Source organism: Accipiter gentilis, chromosome 30, assembly GCF_929443795.1.
Source record: "Accipiter gentilis chromosome 30, bAccGen1.1, whole genome shotgun sequence".
Taxonomy (NCBI): Eukaryota; Metazoa; Chordata; class Aves; order Accipitriformes; family Accipitridae; genus Astur; species Astur gentilis.
In genome coordinates this window covers 9,895,356-9,906,194 of record NC_064909.1, presented here as the reverse complement: position 1 = coordinate 9,906,194, position 10,839 = coordinate 9,895,356, and the positions used below count along the sequence as shown (strand labels likewise).

At 47.4% G+C, this 10,839-nt stretch overlaps 1 long non-coding RNA gene across 1 annotated transcript; it reads right to left on the bottom strand.

Moving 5' to 3' along the window:
• Positions 1-5,120: 5,120 nt before the first annotated feature.
• On the bottom strand, positions 5,121-7,787 carry LOC126052614 (uncharacterized). Its single transcript, XR_007510103.1, has 3 exons — positions 6,877-7,787; positions 6,634-6,705; positions 5,121-5,186 (listed from the first exon to the last, which is right to left on the bottom strand). It is a non-coding gene; the product is annotated as an uncharacterized LOC126052614 (long non-coding RNA).
• Positions 7,788-10,839: the final 3,052 nt, after the last annotated feature.

Genomic DNA, 10,839 nt, shown 5'->3' with positions numbered 1-10,839 from the left:
AATACAAAACTTGGTTTTGTTAACCCTACCTTCCATATGGTGACACGGCTGCTGAGATTCCTTCAGCCCACTGGTAGGTAGGCAAGTACCACCAAATTAACTTCTTAGCAGTCACCAGAGGACTGGTAATGGGCACATTTTTCAATTAGCACCTGCCTGGTCCATATTGGGAGTTGCAAATATGGGAAACATCTTTGCTGTAGTTGCTCAGCTACCTCTCTTCCACAGCCCCTTTTTTCCATCCTGTTGTCTTCTGCCACACTTATATTTTAAGGTATGCATAAACCTGATTGTTTTTAAATGAGTAGAAAGTATATACATTTTTTCCCCATTAGGTAAGTAAAATTTGGAATATACACATCCACTTAAAATAGTCCACGGGGAGGAAAAAAACTCATGAAGTCACACTTTCTTACCCTAGTTTAAAAAAACTCCCACTGTATTGGGTAATGCTGAGGCAGTAGCTGTTTTGCTCCACTATCTTCACCATTCCCCTCAAAGTTACAGTAATTTCCTTGGTCTCTGTTTCACTCATTTTCCATCTGACGTACTTGTTCAGGTGTACTTTGTGATTATTTTTATTACTAGATCAGTACTAAGTAGCACCCCTGTGCTTTCCACCCAGCTCTTTTGACATTATGGAGTCTTGAGATGTACAGTCGAGGCAGAGATGCATTACCATCACCTCTGTGTAAGCAGAGGCAACGGGTGCAGTTCTTGTATGTGAGCAGCCACCTCACAGATCACTTCCAAAAAATAAATTATTTCTAAGCCTGGGTCCTGTACCTACTGTTAAAAAAACCAGGAACAATGCCTACCTTCCTCCTTCAGGAAAGCAATTGCTTGTCTGCCAGCTGAGCAAGGATGCATGTTTCTGCTCTATGCAAACGCATGCCTTAGAAAAGCAGAGTGACACTGAGTAAGTTCATCGGTTTTATCTTCAGTACTAGTTTGTTTACTTTTAGAAAGCAATAGCCTTCCATTAGCAATAAAGAGCAGCTGTGGAAGTGAGCAGACTTAAACTTGGCACTCAGAGCACAGTGGAGAGATAGGAGCGCAGGTCACCGGGGAAGATAGCCCCGGGCAGTTCAGAGGAAAACTTTGCACCCCCTCGCTGTGTGCAGCCACAGTAGCTGTGGAAAAGCAAGGCAGACCTGTTCTTTTGCCTTCTACCTCCATCAGTTTTGGTGGTGGTGCACATTCCCCCAAACACATACTAAGATGACGGCACTGAACAGCTACCATGGAGGGCACTGCTTGGTCTGCATCCTTTTGTTATTGGAAGTCCAAGGGAAAGGACCTCACCTGGTCTGCAGTCACAGATTGACTCTAGAGGGCAGGCAGCCTGGGGGAAGGATACTACACTACAGTGATTTCCCAAACCAAACATAGACAGATGTCCCTTTCCATGGATCCAGATCCCTATTTTTTGTGGATTTAGCAGCATAAGACGTGTCAGAAGTCACATGCAAATGTAGTTTCAAAGCCCCGGAGGGCACAGAGCGAGCAGGGGCTGCTCTGACTTGCCCTGGACTGAACAGAGACCAAAAGTAGCAGACTGGGATAAACACTCAACCTTTTTTCCAGCCCCACCTTTGTGTGGGACTGGCAGGTCCAAAGGGTATAAGTGGAATAGCTGGCAGCAGACTATACCCAAAACACCCTCTCCTGATCACTCAGACTGGCTTATGGCCAGATTACATGGGTGGCGGACAGGAAAGCAGTGGTGCTGCAGAAAATCTCCTCAAAATATTCGTTTTCCAGCGATTGCTGCTGCCCACATGTTATTTCATTTTTGTTGCTATTTGCATCCATCTGAAGTTTAAGGGAGTCTTTTGCAAGTGTTGGATTAAATTTAACTTGTTTTTATTCTGACAGTGCCCTGGGCACCTATGTGAATGTCACCTATACATAGGGACCCTTCCCTATGTATATAAATTGTATGCAGCATGCTAATTTATATAAATAAGATAAACTTCTTTGTCCCATCCTCCCTCCTTCATTGCAAGTTACATATATCAAGGGCTGAAACCTGAACTTGAGTCAAGAAAGACCTTTTCAGAGTAACTGGACAGGAGGCGCATCTTCTCCTGGGCATCATGGGCAAATCGCTGGCCAAGTTCCCTGGAGGTGAAAGCAGGCCCTCTTTCATTTTTCTCCTCTTGTTTCAATGGGAACCTTTCCTCTGCTACATCATGTAGCACGGGAGAGACAATGAAGCCTTGAGAGTGATTATCACAAGTCTAAATCCCGAGTGGTACTTTTAGGGAAGCATAACCCAGTTATCACTGAAAGGATGGTGTGGGTGCTAACAGAAAAAGATGAAGCAGCATAAAAAGAAGTCTCCTTTGGGAGAAAGGCTAGGAAGTCTCCCAAATCCTTAGCAGAAGCACAGCTAGAAAGGAACATTTTTGTAGTTCGCATTTGGCAAAGACTCCAGGCTCCGAGATGTAAGTGCTCACAAGCATTGTTATGTTTTCATCTCAAGCCATTGAACACTTGGATAAACTCAAACTTCAAAACAACCCTAGTGTTCTTGAGAGGATGCCTGTGGAGCTGTGATGCAGGAAACAGGTGTCAAGCCTAGTTAAAGTCTGATGTATGTAGGAGACACTGTGTGAAATGTTTCTGGCTCACAAGGGCAAGTCCAGTTGTTTTACTGTGGCCAGCTGCAGCACAAGGACTCTCTGCTGCTCCTTGCATTGCTGAGGCGTGGACACAAGCCACGGAGCGAAGTCCAGCCCAAACCGCACAAAGAACCAGTTGAGACTTCACAAAATGCAATGAACAAAACTGTGGGGATCTAATGCCTTTGCCAGCTTAATTTTCTCAGGAGAGCGGCAGAAGCTCTTAGCAATGAAGAAACAGAGCAGAAAATAGCACCCTCCAAAAGGCAACATACCCGGAAATACAGTAATATATGAATAATAAAAATGAAGAAAATGTGACATCGGCTATGAAAATAGCCCTGGTAATGATCTAAAGTAGCTTCTCTAGCTTCCCTACAATGTCTTCATTGCAGGAAACCAGCATTTCAGACACCTATCAATATGTCCCCCTTGTGGGATTTTGCAGTTTTCATTTTACTCCTGCACAGATGTTTAGCCAGGAAAATAAAGCTTTGGGTTTTAATCCCAACTAATTTCATATCTATCCATGCAGAGGAATGTAAGCAGCCAGAGACTACAAGTTACACACACCTTAAGACAGTTTGCATATAGTGAAATCAAGCAAACTCTGGTTATGCAGAAATCAAAGCATATGGACACAACAATTTCCCATGCTCCCTGTCCTCAGTTCTGGTAAAACTTCACTGTGGGCTTCCAGCAACGAGACCCTCATCCAGTGCCATGTGGGATGGAGGGTAAGTGGGAAGGAAACTTCTCCCCATCCCTGGGAGATGGGGGCAAGACAGCCTCTACCAGCAGGGCTCCTGCTGAACCTCAGCTCTATCTGTCACTGTTGGTAACAGGGTCAGCACTTGCCCTCCTTGAGTGATGCCCCAGCATTCAGCCTGTCCTGCCACAATCTGAATCCACTAAGACAGCAGGGATGAAGCAAGACCTCTGCATGTAGCTGCACCTCTCCCAAAAAAAGGGCAACCTAAGGACTCTGAGAGGAAACTCTGAGCATCCTGATACTATAGCAGCCTCCAGGTGCTGGTCATGAAACAACCTTTTTGGATAAATGGTCCCAGATACACACAGGGATTGATTGTCAATGGATGTGCTGCACTCACTGGGAGTGCAGAAGGGACTATTTCAGAGAGTGCCGACATCTGCTCATGCATATTATATACCACGTTAGCCCGCTGCACGTGCACTTGCCATTGCCTCAACTCGGTATAGAGGTCCTGTGTAATACAGAGCTGAGTTTCCACCCTGACTTTCCCAGGCAGGAATAACGACCCCTGAAGAGAAGGGAAGTTATCTAGCGATGCTTTCATTGGAGCTCCCCACATAATGCTCCATTTAACTTCTTCCCACAGCGCTCACTTCATTTGTTCGCTTCCTCCCCCTTTGTTGTGCGTCCAGAAGTGTTCTGAGCACAAAACTGCTCTCTCTATATATTTATAGCAATAACCCAGTGCCAATCAGGACTTCAAAGCTGCCCTCTCCAGGCAGTGCACTTCACAAGGACAGACCTTCCTGCTAGATAATCCCAGGTCCTTTCCATTTCACAGGTTCACCAGTGGTCATGTGCTGAGCAGACCTAGGGGGTCCCAAGCAGCAGGTCCAATTCCACCCAGGAGATGCAACATCCAACATACACACACATTCCCATGGAAATCAGTTAACATGATTATGCTGGCTCCTAGTCTCCATCCACAATTCACCACTTTTGACAACAGTCAACAAAATTTGGGAGATGGATAAAGATCTTGGAGATACAACATTCCTACAAGGTTTGTGAGAGCTGGTGGCCATATAGATGACATCGACCTTCTCCGTTACCCCTCGGGGCTACAAAGAGGAGGCACACACCCAGCTGCTGAGTCTGACACCGGCAGCTACCCAAACACGACCTACCCAGCTCTGGGCTAACCTCGGCACATGCTATTTCTTGCCTAAATGGCAATCCAAAAAGCACAGGCAGGCGACATGGAAGAGAGCCGGGGAATTACAGGGAGACCATAGGAACACAGAAGAAAGCCAAGGTACTGTCGTGGGCAGAGCCCAGAGAGTACACAGAGGAGCTGGTGGTACCACAGCAGGGATCAGGGAGACATACAGGGAACTGGAAATACAGCACCAGGAGTGCTGAGCTGTAACAGGAGCACCACAATACACAGGTAGGAGACTGGGATTGCCATGGTGAGGAGGTCACAAATCCCTGGGGGAAAAAAATCTTTATTGGTTGAGCTGCTTGCAAGATAACTTATCTTCTATCAATGGGGGACACATGTGCTTTATCTATACTGTGCCTGGGCACTGACAAGGAGCCAAGAACCTGTTTGCACTCTTTGGTGACAGGGCATACAGCCCTAGCACAGCCAAAATAGCAGACACAAAATCTGAATGTGCATATTAAAGAAGTTAAACCCAGCGTCCACACCCTGTCACAGAAATACAAAATACGCATGGGAAGGAGCGAAGCACCTCACCTGGGCCATGGCGTTGCACTGCCCGTCTGCTCTGCTCCGAGTCAGATGAACCCCAAACCACACAGTGACGGAGTCAGGATGCCTTTGGGGGTGGGAGGAGGCAGAGACATGTCAGTTGTTATTCCCTGGCAGCAAGTGTGGCCCAGGTGCAGTAAGTGCCAGCAGCCACAGGGACCTTGCAGCAGATGGAGAGGACACCCATCACAGTGCCACAGGGCACAGCTCTGCTGCTGTTTAGCACTATGGGCTTCGTTGATAGGGACTAAGCAGGGTAGGGACCACAAAGAGCTTTCCCACCTCTGCAGGCAGGCTTTAACAGCCAGCCCTAGCCCCAGTCCACGCACTGACCCAGCCTGCCCACCCGGTGATATCTCTGGTGCATCACGGGTTCAATCACACAAGCCAGTGTTGTGACTTTTCCATGTCTCACCCCGTGCACTTCCAAAACAGGGGGATGTGGCCCTGCTTCCCCCTCTGACAGTGCTGCTTCATGGTCTTTTAGGCAGCTGTACTTGCTCCCATGCTGGGAAGCTGAAGGTTTACTCAGCCACGTTGCGGTGCCGGTGCTCTGCCGTGGCAGGCCAGGCTCATCTGTATGCAGCCACCGACCGTGGACACCGTGCAGCCGCCTCGCCTGCCCTTGAAGGCAGTGTACAGAGACATATTACCTTGCCCAGGCATTGCAGACAAAACCCATATATTATGACGTTGACTGGCACTTTGGCAAGATATCAGATATGTCCCCAAGCGCTGTCGCAGAAGTAGCTTGCTCTTCAGATCGCAGCCTTTTGAAAACAGGTCAGATCTTCCTATTTTGTGTATGGGCCACTTCTCTACACTTTTTTTCAGCTTTGCCTTCAGTTCCTTGGTGCCACCCACACGCTCACTACACGACAAGCTCTCCACACACCAGCAGCTCTGTGGCAGCCAAGCCAAACGTTGACACTGCTCATTATGCTGTTTTCTAGGGTAGAGGATCTACACCTTGCTTCTACAGACTCTTTGTCCCAGTGCTTCACTGTTTCTGCTTTTTCAAGTGAATCACACCACCATTTTCACCAGCAGACCCACGCACAGCAGTGGCACTGATCTCCTGCGTTTGTATTAAGCACCCTGTTGGCAGCATCTCTCTGTGCACAGCACCAAGCATTTGGGGAGATGGGTATCAGTTCCTGCCCCAGGCACGGGTTCGTCAGGGCCACGATCCTCACTATGTTTTTTTGCTGTTCTGTCATTCACAGCAGCTCAAAAAGAGGGGCCTAAAATTTTGCCAGGCCCTGGAGGGGGTACTTTGCACTCACTGCATGGTAGGGCCACCACACAGTGCAGTGAGGGTTACCATTCTGGTGCCCCAACTGATTGACACTGATAGCAAAGCCAACCCCAGCAGGGGAAATGAATGGATGGATAACCACCTGCTGAAGAGGAAAATGCTGAGACAACTAAGTGCTATGGCAATTTGTATCCTTTCTTTGATCTCGGCTGTACCTTTGTACTGCATATAGAAAGCAAGGAGAAGAACAACAAACCTTTCTGCTAGGCCAGTGTCTCTCAAATTAATTTTCCTGCTCTGCAGTGGGAACAGAGGATTGAACCCCAGCCTGCATTAATGAAAAAACAAACAAAAGCAGAATTTCATTAGTGATGAAAGTTGCATTTCCAACCAATTATTTATTTGCTTTTGCCTCTAAAGAGCCTATCTATGCATTGCATAGGAGCCTGTTGAAAGCACCTCTAGTAAAAGTCTTTGGTCAATTTGTTTAAACTCTTACCGCAACAAACAGCAGGATTAAATGGCATATCATCCACTTGGCCTCGTCACCATCTCCTCGCTTGTTCCCATGTTGAAATCTGGAAAAACTCATCACCTTTGCAGTTTGTCCCAGAGTTCAGCAGATTCAGACACTGTTAGTCCATGACTAAAAACAAGTTTCAGAAGAAAGGCCCCAGGAGGATGATCCACCTGCAGCCCTCCAAAAACTCTTTGAGTAAGCACAGACAGAGCCCTTAAACAGACTCTTAGCTGTCAGTCATGAACTCAGAGGGGATTTCCAGGATCCGAGGAGTTCAAGTAACTTACACTGAACCTTTTAGTTCCACTATATCCACTCCACTCTGCTTGGCATGGGGGGTGAAAGGGCGATGACACCAGCCAGCCAAGGAGTTGCAATTTCAGCACCCTCCCAGCCCCTGCTACTAATTCAAGGTGCTCATTGAACAAGGAAGGTGCAAAGTACCTCTGTGTGATTTGGTAGCCATTGACGGCATACGCTGGTCCACTATTTTGTCTCTATCAACAGACAAATCCACTTTAGAAGCTTTCTAGATCCACAAGCTCTGCATCTCAGCCTGTGGAAAGTACCTCCACATTATTACTGTCACCCTGCATCCCCCTCATTATTTATGCGTGGCGTTAAGCTATGCACTCACTGTAAGCCCTTGCACGTGTGGGAGTCCCTAGTGCATGTGGTGCATCTGCATGCATTATTTTAAGCCTGGAAAGAACCGAGCAACATGGGGCTTTTTTTCTGGCAGATGCTGTACGAGCCAGAGTTGCACCAACAACAGAATACTAGCTAACAAGTGAGGCACCCTGAAGGCACTAATTTTGCCAAAGAAATCACAAACCCTTCTTGATTTTTCTATCACATCATGTACATCCTGCAAGATAAAGAGACATAAGGAGTCATACAAAGTGCAATCAGATCTGCTGTTTGTAGCATCCCAGGGAAAGGTGATGGCTAAAGGTATCAGATGGAGCTTGGGACCTACCACTTTCCATACTGCTGCAGACCATCTGTGCCATTCCATCTCTGCGAGACAGAGGTCACCAGGTCTGTCAGTGTCCCCCCAAGATAATGATATGACTGAAAAGAAAACTTGGGTCTCCACTAAGTCTATGTTTTCTCTCATTTCCCTTCAGGTTTCCCAAAAGCTAAACATGGCATCCAACTAAATTTACACTCGGTCCTTCCCCCAGTACATCTGTGGCCACTCGTGTCCTATGCTATGTAGGAGGGGACAGGGCTTGTCCAGACAACCTCAGAGGCTGCAACAGGGCTCAGCACACACACCGATTGCTAAGGCCAGCCTTTGTGGGGATGGAGGGTTTCATGGTGTGCAGCCACACAGCTCCCTCACGAGCTGTCCTGCCTTCCTGAGCCCCTCTGGACCAGGCATTACCCTAGGACTGCAGGCAGAAACACAAGCTCTCTGTTAAATTCCCCTTTCAAGGTAAAGACACAGGATGACTGCTGAGGGTTCAATGATGTTTTCCAGCTCAGAAACCATACTTCCTCCCTCCCGCACGTTAGCTACCACCAGTCCCAACTGAACACCTTAGGAAGTTGGGTTTCCTGTGCAAAGCAACAACTTGATTTCCAGTGCCCGCCCTGCCCCTGGTGCTGACTGCAGGGGGCTGGGGCACAGCTTGCACAGCAAAACCAATGGCACCGTGGAAAGGCGACTACTTCTGACCCTTGTTCAGTGTTAGGGATGCCAAGGCAGGGTGGGAATGACAGTGCACTTTCCTTTTCTGGAGCGCCAGGCCACCTACGACTTGGCTCAGGCACCACAGGTCTAAGGAGAGGACAAAGTTTCACCTGTTTTGCCGTGGGCACCCTGCCAGGCTCACCCTACCCACGGCTGCTGCAACGCCAGGTTTCTCTCAGCCCGGGGGAAGCAACCCCATGCCTCCTTCCCCAGCCCCAGCCCCACTCCCACGCTACCACGAGGACCCCTGGGCCCTGCTGCTGCAGGGACGGGGGGCACAGGCTGTCCCACAGAGCCCCCCTTGGCCCATGCGAGGCTGGCCGCCCTCGGCAGTGCCCTGCCCAGCTGGGAGCTGCAGGACATGAGCACGTCTACAGGTTTTTGCAGCGCTGCAGCAGCAAAAGTGGTTCAAGAGCTCAGGCCAGGCAGCATCTGACTGCAAGGCTAAGCCTGAACCAGAGCAGTGTTACGCCCTTGCAGAGAGAGGGATTTTGAGCAGACTAAATACTTGATATTCCCTTTTTTGCAAAACCAGTGTTTTCATTCAAGGCGAAGAATTTTGTAGAAATTAGCAATAAGGCCAAAACTCTGCAAACACTCGGACATGCCTGACTTTTTACTGGGAGCATCTCCATACATAATTGCATTCCTATGCAATACTGGGAGCCTTTCTGTCACACAGGCAGCAGGAAGCAGGTGTAAGGCTGCCTAGTATCACCTGTTTAGCATCTCCGATGACAACACATTAATCCCTAGCACCACCTGGAGGCAAACTCTGTCCTTCACCCAATTTAGTGGAAATGGTGCCGGTAGATCCAGGATAACAAATGGCTCTAACTACGCTGGGTCAAACATTCAGCAAAGACTCAGGTATTTGCTGCTCTGAATACACATTGTAATAGAGGCAAATTATTCAAGTTTGGTTGTTTGCTGCAGGCTGAAAACTGTTTAGGAACATATGTTTAAACTTAATAAGCTACTCTAGGCAAAAAGCAGAACAATGCAGCTGTTCAGCTATAGACAGCACAAAACCTCCCAACAATGTGATTTTAAGAAATTGAAGAAGAAAACATAGAAGAAACCAAAAGTTTAAGATGGGTATCGCTTACATTACAAGCTTTTGCTCTCTGGGGTTTTTTTTTCTTCCTGTCTGGGAGCTGATACCTTCACCTGCATCCTCCTCAAAACAGGAAAAAAAAAAACCCAAATCCTTGTCTTGCAGTCCTACACCCCAGAAGGCAGACATCAGATCTTTTCAGAACAGGGCATTACAAACCATTTTACAAAGGGGCAACTGATAAGATGCTCTAACCAGGAAGACAGGAAGGAGTCTAATCTGAAAGACTACATAGGCACCCGAGACATAAAAGACACATGCCCAAATATTAACGCCAAATGCTCTCACCATCAGCTGGTACGATGCATGATTTTGTACCTGAGGTGGTCATGGACTAAGTTAATACTTGTGTATTTTCTTCACTGAGCTAGTAAAACTCCCCCTAGGGAGACAAAGCCTCCACTTCCCTAGTGGCCCTTAGAACAGTTATGTGTCATATATAACTCACCTCGTTCATTGCTGGTTTACAGTCAGCAAAATTTTGATCGGTATTTTCATCAGGCCCACATCCACACAGGTGCTGCGAGGGAGCCTCACAAGACTCAGTTTTTAGGACACTGGCCAACAATAGCAGAATCCACGGCAGCCAGGTACCTCCAAGATCTCACAACGCTGGGCTTGTCTCCCTTTCACATACCGTTATCTCCCAATACCGAGCAGTAAGAAGAGTAAGTCTTGTAATAAGACCAAACCAAGGCTTTTTCCTTTGAATACGATTCAAAAAATAAAATAAAATATAAAACCCCCAAGAAAATTCTTCTCAAAATAGCCAGGATCTAAACAACTGTTAAGTTACTGTATACAAGGAGAGAAGGAACAGAAGGGCTACAATTCTTTCCTTCCAACTGTATTTTGCAGGAAATCAGAGGTTGCTTCTGCACCACTCAGAGCCCAGTCAACATGACATACACGGAATGTCCATCCAGCTGTGTTTTTTTAATGGCTCAGAAAGGGATGTGCAGTCTGCAAGTCCTAACAGGAGCTTTTCTATCACGAGTGGGCCCACAACTGTGTGACTTTCAGTCAGCAGAAATTAATGAGGGAGACTTTAAGCGCTGCACATTAGCCATCTCTCAGACTAAGAGCAGCTAAGCAAGGAGTCTGAGAAACTAAACTGACAGTTTTA